This window comes from Rhynchophorus ferrugineus, unplaced genomic scaffold (genome assembly GCF_030347505.1).
Source record: "Rhynchophorus ferrugineus isolate W39M unplaced genomic scaffold, kcgeb_rfMv2 rfM8, whole genome shotgun sequence".
Taxonomy (NCBI): domain Eukaryota; kingdom Metazoa; phylum Arthropoda; class Insecta; order Coleoptera; family Curculionidae; genus Rhynchophorus; species Rhynchophorus ferrugineus.
In genome coordinates, this window is record NW_027472587.1 from 15,984,449 (window position 1) to 15,992,013 (window position 7,565).

A 7,565-nucleotide genomic window follows, 5' to 3' on the forward strand; every position below is an offset into this window, starting at 1 on the left:
CTATCTTGAAAATTGGAGGACCATCAGCAGCGATTATTAAATAGTGTTATTGTATCGTTTGAAGGACGAAATCGCCGAAAAACGGTCGCGTTTGAAGAAAAAGAAAGTTCTGCTTCACCAAGACAATGCATCGTGTTACAAATCATTGAAAACGATGGCAAAAATCCATGAATTGGGCTTCGAATTGCTTCCCCATCCACCGTATTCTCCAGATCTGCCCTCCAGCGACTATTTCCTGTTCTCAGATTTCAAAAGAATGCTCGATGGCAAGAAATTTTCGTCGAATGAAGAGGTGATCGCCGAAACTGAGGCCTATTTTTAAGCAAAAGACAAATCGTACTATAAAAATGGTATCGAAAAGTTGGAGGGTCGCTGTAATTAGTGTATCACCCTTGAAGGAAATTATGTTTAATAAAAAAAACTAATTGTGCCAAAAAAATGTGTTTTACTATGGTAGACCGGGCCGTTAACCGGCAATTGACCTGGTACTGAAAAATTTCTTTCAAATTTTTCTCCCTAATTTGCGGATTTTGACTTGGATTATTTTTCGGGAATTTTATAAATTGGCATTGGGAATTCTGGTTTGAACTGATGCATTGTTCTTTTTTTAGTTCGAGAATTGACAAGAAAATATTTTCACTCGACTCGAAGTAACTAACTATTGTAAATTCTTTTGTCTACCTCATCCAGTATTGTTATGGAATATGGAACTGCACTATGATCCCGCAAATCGATAATGGCGCGAATTCGGATTAATCCAGCTCGGCGGAAGACCCAACTCGGCCAACGAACCGCTTAACACGAGCCCCAATAAAAACAAGTCACGTATTGCAATTCAATATTCGCCAAATTCGTCGTTTTTATCCGGCAGAACGGATTTACGCCGTACGACCTCCTATAAATGATCAACTATTCAGTTGTAAATTGAAAGGAAAAGGTCAGAAATGAATCGGATTGGGAAACGTTCGGCTCGCGCGCGCCCTCGTACACAGAAGTTCGCGCGCGTTCCTGCTTCCTGTTAGTCCTTTCTCTGTTCCATTGAATGGATTTGAGTGATGATGCTCATGCTTATGGTGGAAAGATTTCCCTTACGCGTCAAGGATTTGATATAATTATGGCTTTGGTTGAGGAAGTTATTAATATTAATCGTTTGGTTGTGTCCAGCGACTTCTATTTAATTTATGGACTGTGGTATGAAGGGTGTTAAATATTTCTTGATAATTTTGTCATAATTGTTAAGTATGGGCAAAGCTAAGGAAGAACATATTATTTTTTCTTTGGTGTCGTTGGCTTAAAACAATGTCTGAAAATTTTTATCTATAACTAATAGTTATATTATGAAAATCTTATTAATTTTAATTTGTGGTTTCTGCTAATTCTTAATTTGAAGATGTAGCAGGACCTTTTAGACCAGAACAAATAATTTTTGATGATATATTTTGGTAAATGTTTGATTATAGTTTAAAATTTTTTATTTAATATAACATATTTCTAGAGTTTCGTTGCATATTTTGAGCAAAATTTATAACAAATTAAGAGAGTATATATGTTATTTTAGAGTTCGTATTTCTATAATAATAAAACATTATCAAATTTAGTTTCATAAAGCAAACTTTGACTATTCAGTTGTAAATTAAAAGGAAAAGATCAGAAATGAATCGGATTGGAAAACGTTCGACTCGAGCCCTCACCTACACAATTTCGTGTGCGTTCCTGCTTCCTGTTAGTCCTTTCTCTGTGCCATTGAATGGATTTGAGTTTCGTTGGACATTTTGGGCAAAATTTATAACAAATTAAGGAAGTATATATGTTATTTTATAGTTCGTATTTCTATAATAATAAAACATTATCAAATTTAGTTTCATAAAGCAAACTTTGACTATTCAGTTGTAAATTAAAAGGAAAAGATCAGAAATGAATCGGATTGGAAAACGTTTGGCTCGAGCCCTCACCTACACAATTTCATGTGCGTTCCTGCTTCCTGTTAGTCCTTTCTTTGTGCCATTGAATGGATTTGAGTTTCATTGGACATTTTGAGCAAAATTTATAACAAATTAAGGGAGTATATATGTTATTTTAGAGTTTGTATTTCTATAATAATAAAACATTATCAAATTTAGTTTCATAAAGCAAACTTTGACTATTCAGTTGTAAATTAAAAGGAAAAGATCAGAAATGAATCGGATTGGAAAACGTTTGGCTCGAGCCCTCACCTACACAATTTCATGTGCGTTCCTGCTTCCTGTTAGTCCTTTCTTTGTGCCATTGAATGGATTTGAGTTTCATTGGACATTTTGAGCAAAATTTATAACAAATTAAGGGAGTATATATGTTATTTTAGAGTTTGTATTTCTATAATAATAAAACATTATCAAATTTAGTTTCATAAAGCAAACTTTGACTATTCAGTTGTAAATTAAAAGGAAAAGATCAGAAATGAATCGGATTGGAAAACGTTCGACTCGAGCCCGCACCTACACAATTTCGTGTGCGTTCCTGCTTCCTGTTAGTCTTTTCTCTGTGCCATTGAATGGATTTGAGTTTCGTTGGACATTTTGAGCAAAATTTATAACAAATTAAGGGAGTATATATGTTATTTTATAGTTCGTATTTCTATAATAATAAAACATTATCAAATTTAGTTTCATAAAACAAACTTTGACTATTCAGTTGTAAATTAAAAGAAAAATATCAGAAATGAATCGGATTGGAAAACGTTTGGCTCGAGCCCTCACCTACACAATTTCATGTGCGTTCCTGCTTCCTGTTGGTCCTTTCTCTGTGCCATTGAATGGATTTGAGTCATGATGCTCATGTTTTTGGCGGAAAGATTTCCTTTACCTTCCAAGGATTACAAGGAGTTGATATAATTATGAGTTTGGTTGAAGAAGTTATTAATATAAATCGTTTGGTTGCATCCAACGACTTCTATTTAATTTATGGTCTGTGGTATGAAGGGTGTTAAATATTTCTTGATAATTTTGCCATAACTGTTAAGTATGGGCAAAGCTAAGGAAGAACATATTATTTTTTCTTTGGTGTTGTTGGCTTAAAACAATGTCTGAAGATTTTTATCTATAACTAATAGTTATATTATGAAAAGCTTATTAATTTTAATTTGTGGTTTCTGTTAATTCTTAATTTGAAATTGTAGAAGGACCTTTTGGATCAGACCATTTAAAATGCCAAATAATTCTTGATGATATATTTTGGTAAATGTTTGATTATAGTTTAAAAATTTTTATTTAATATAGCATATTTCTAGAATTTCGAGCAAAATTTATAACAATTTAAGGGAGTATATATGTAATTTTTAGATGTTGTAATCATATATATAGTAAACCTTGAAGTGGAATTAATGTTTATTGAACTCAAATAGTCTGACTTATATAACTAAGGCGAATATAGTAATTTAACAGCAATATAGTAATACTATACATTACATTATTACATATTACAGAGCTTTGTATATGAATGTATTTTATAGATATACATTCTTTCATAAAATGTTTATACTAGATTATATGCTTTAGCTTCTGCATATTAAATGTTTTATTTATTTTCTTAATATATATTATTATTAATTATAATTAATTACTCTTGAAATACTAATTTCTTTCTGATTTTCTTGAGATTGAGTCTTGTAATAATAGTAAAAGTCAAAGCAGTTATAATAACGAATACAATGTTGCGTGAGTAAGTTTGTTGCAAAATAATGTATGCAAATCTATTTATGACCATTTCTGTTGCAATCAGCTTTCAGGGTAAGGTCATAAAAGTTGTAAATGTAAGCTTCGAGCTAGTAAATAATTTTCTAACGGCTTTAGAGGCTGTAAGTGCGCAATTATTCGTATCTCTCGGTCAATATTCACTGATTATTACTAGCTAATAACGTAATGTTTTATTTTACAACTATTGAAATCAATACATGATTCATTCGCCAATTTTGAAGAAGTTAGAAAATTACTTGATGAATGGTTTTGCTCAAATAAGAAACCGTTTTTGGGATGGCAACCATAAATTATCTGAAAGCCAATTAATGGCCAATAACTTTCTTTTTTTATAAATAATTCTTTCTATTTTCTTGAAAATTACGCATTTTTTCCGAAAAACCTATTAATGACTTTCTGTTGTATGTATCATTGCCTCGTCTGTATCTCTTTCCGAACGAACCTTTAAAGCCCCACCTAGAAAAAAATGACATCCAAATACGTTTTTTCTAACCTCTTCCAGAGAACAATGCGAAATAAAAGGGAATCAACTTAGCATAAATGTATTAATAATGAATAATTCTGAGAAGCGTACGGTGGCGCATTAAATAAAATACAGAGTCAACGTTGCTCGGCTTTTATGGCCACTATAATCTCCGCGCTGACAGCGAACATATTTGGAAAATTAATGGGTCGCACAAGTGGCTTAAATGGGCCTATGGTAATCTATAGCTGGATTTTTGGTACATTGCAAAACTGTATCAAATCGATCGGGGCCTCTCTGTGCGAAGAACGAAGTTTACTATGAATACGGATGGATAAAACACTAATTAGGTCTGGTCCAAAATCGCAAAACCAGAACTGTTTATATTTGAAAATGTTTAATAGTTGATTATTTTCATTGAAAACTCCATGGAAATGAATACATCGAAAATAACAGCAAAAGTAAAATATAAGCACGTGGATTCATTAATTGCTGCCACGAAAAGCAATCATTATGTTGACATATACATTTAATGCATGTTTCAGGCTGAAGTATGTTCCGGAATTCTTTAAGGCGGCACAAATAATTATGCTCAAAAAACCTGAACAACAAGTCGAATCTTACAGGCCTATTTCGCTACTACCTGCAATATCAAAGCTATATGAGAAACTAATATCTAAACATATTAAAAAATTGTAATGTAGAAATGTTCATTTGGTTGGTCGGAATGTGTGGCTGTTGATACGATTGTTTGTCCGAATACTCACTACTATTTTGGGAAGGAATTTGCACGATAACTAAAAACACTGGTTGAATAAAAAGTTGTTTATTACGATATTGAATGATACATGTGGTCGAAGGGAGAATGGGCAGAATATTAAGCTAGGTAAAGGAAGTACGGTAGCGCTGTGGAAGTGGTACAGTTACAAGGCGGTGGAGAAAAGAGAAGAGAGCAGGACGTCATCGTGATGGTCTTTTATAGCCTGGAACTGCATTGTACCAATCCACTGGTATTACCAACCTTTGAACTTTTGTAGCTGAATGCGTGGTGGTCTAAAGGGTCGTGGCGGTTGCCACAGTAATAATACCAGATTTCCAGTTTGGTTTTCGCAATCATGATTCAACAATCGATCAAGTGCACAGAGTAACTGCGGCTATTGAAAGAGCGTTTGAGGAAAAGAAATACTGCCCTGCAATATTCCTGGATGCCTCACAAGCTTTTGATCGGGTTTGGCATTTGGGATTAATCTGTAAGATGACCAAATTGTTACCGCATATCTATTGTCAATTGCTGGAGTCATATCTTTTCGGAAGAAAATTTAGAGTATCGCACGAAATGGCGTTCTCGACATTTAAAACTATTTCGGCTGGAGTTCCACAAGGTAGCGTCTTATGACCTCTCCTATATCTGCTCTGCACTGCTGATATACCAACAATAAAAGAAGCACTATTTGGGACCTTTGCTGACGACACAGTCATTATCCAAAAGATATATCTCTGCCTAGGGCAATAGAAAAAGTGTAAATGACAGTGAACAAAATCTATAAATGGACGAAAGTTTGGAAAATTCAACTTAATAGCTCTAAATCTGTCCACCTTAATTTTGCATTGCGGCGAAATACTAAAAACTTAATTATACCACTCAATGGATGCCCGATTCCTCAAGCAGAATCAGCTAAATACCTTGGAATCCATCTTGATGGTAGATTAAATTGGAAACATCATGTTCGACAAAAAGCAAAACACATTAGAACCAAAATAAAACAACTATATTGGTTAGTCGGAAGATACTCTCAACTTGATCTAAAATCAAAGAGGTTCATCTATAATACAATTATAAAGCCAATTTGGACCTATGGGGTGCAAATATGGGGTTGCACTAAAAATTCAGATCAACTAGTCATACAACGCTGTCAAAACAAAGTTCTTTAAGGTTGATTACCAATGCCTATCGCTACGTAACCAATGAAGACCTGGAAATCAAATGGATTTGCGAAGTTAAATTTAAGGAAGATTTCGTCTTGAAACACGAAAGAAGTTTACTAAGTCATACTAACGTGTAAGCAATACAATTGCTGGATAGCGAGCAGGATGTCAGGAGTTTGAAGCGAACAAAGCCATACGAACTTATAAAAAGTGTATAACTTTAGTGTAATCTATAGCTATAAGTTATTATAATTTAATAATTGAGGAATAAATATTGATGTGTTTTCTCGCGCACGTCTTACTTGTGAATTAATCCAAGTACATAGGAAAACTAGTAATAAATTAATTGTAAATTAAGATTGTACTAAGCGTATCTAATAAAGATGTTATAAAAAATAATTAATTACAATTATGCTTTTCCCTATAGCTATATATGTAAATATATTTGTAATACTATAAAGTATTAAAATTTTAAATAATATAAAATAGAGATAAAAACCTAAAATATAATGAAAATACAACACCATACAGATTTTAAAGTGATACCCACTCTACTACCTAATATTTGAGAGTCGGTGCTGCTTTCAACACAAACAACACTAAGGTAACATTTGTACTAGACACTCTAGAAGTAATAAGTAATATCCGAAAGTATTAAATTTTATGGTTAAAAATTATTTCCGCCACTGTAATCTGTTCGAAATTGAATAATATCAGTATTATTTTCTCTCATAGCTTAACAATAACTCTGATTTTAGGACAACTAAGTTAAACCAACCCTACACCACACGCATAATTTTAGTGCTCTAATAGCTTAATCATAAGTATTCATTTGAAAAATTGGTATATCTTAATAGAACATAAAGAAAATGACGTAAATTTTCTGTTATACTAATCGTAACTTCATTTATGTCACTATATGTAAGGCTAATGCCGTAACGTCGACACCTACAAAAAATATGTACGTATTTTTTAACGTACGACCTAATCAATAATACAGAGAGAAAAAACAGGGTTATATATACCTCGTTTAAAATTTTGCCAACATATTATAACAGATATTGTGGCAGACACTATCGTTTATCATCACAACATATTCTTTGTGGGGAAAACAACAATTTGTCATAGCTTTTGAATAGCTATACCGTTTACCTTAACGGTATTGACAAGGGATATCTAAAAATACTTTGTAAACGACGTGGCTAAAGTTATATTAATTTTTTTGCTGCTTTCTCCCGGCATTATTAATCATCTTCGAAGTTAATTAACTTTTTGTTCGACGTGTATCCGAACCGTAAGTCAATTTCGCTTTTTGTTCTTGTTTTGTATCTATTATTTGCACTTGAACGTGCTTGCGGACTGTATCTTGTACATTATTGACTTTAATTTTTACAATATAGCAGTATTTATTGTCGATTTTACTTAACACTTGAATGAAACGTTAT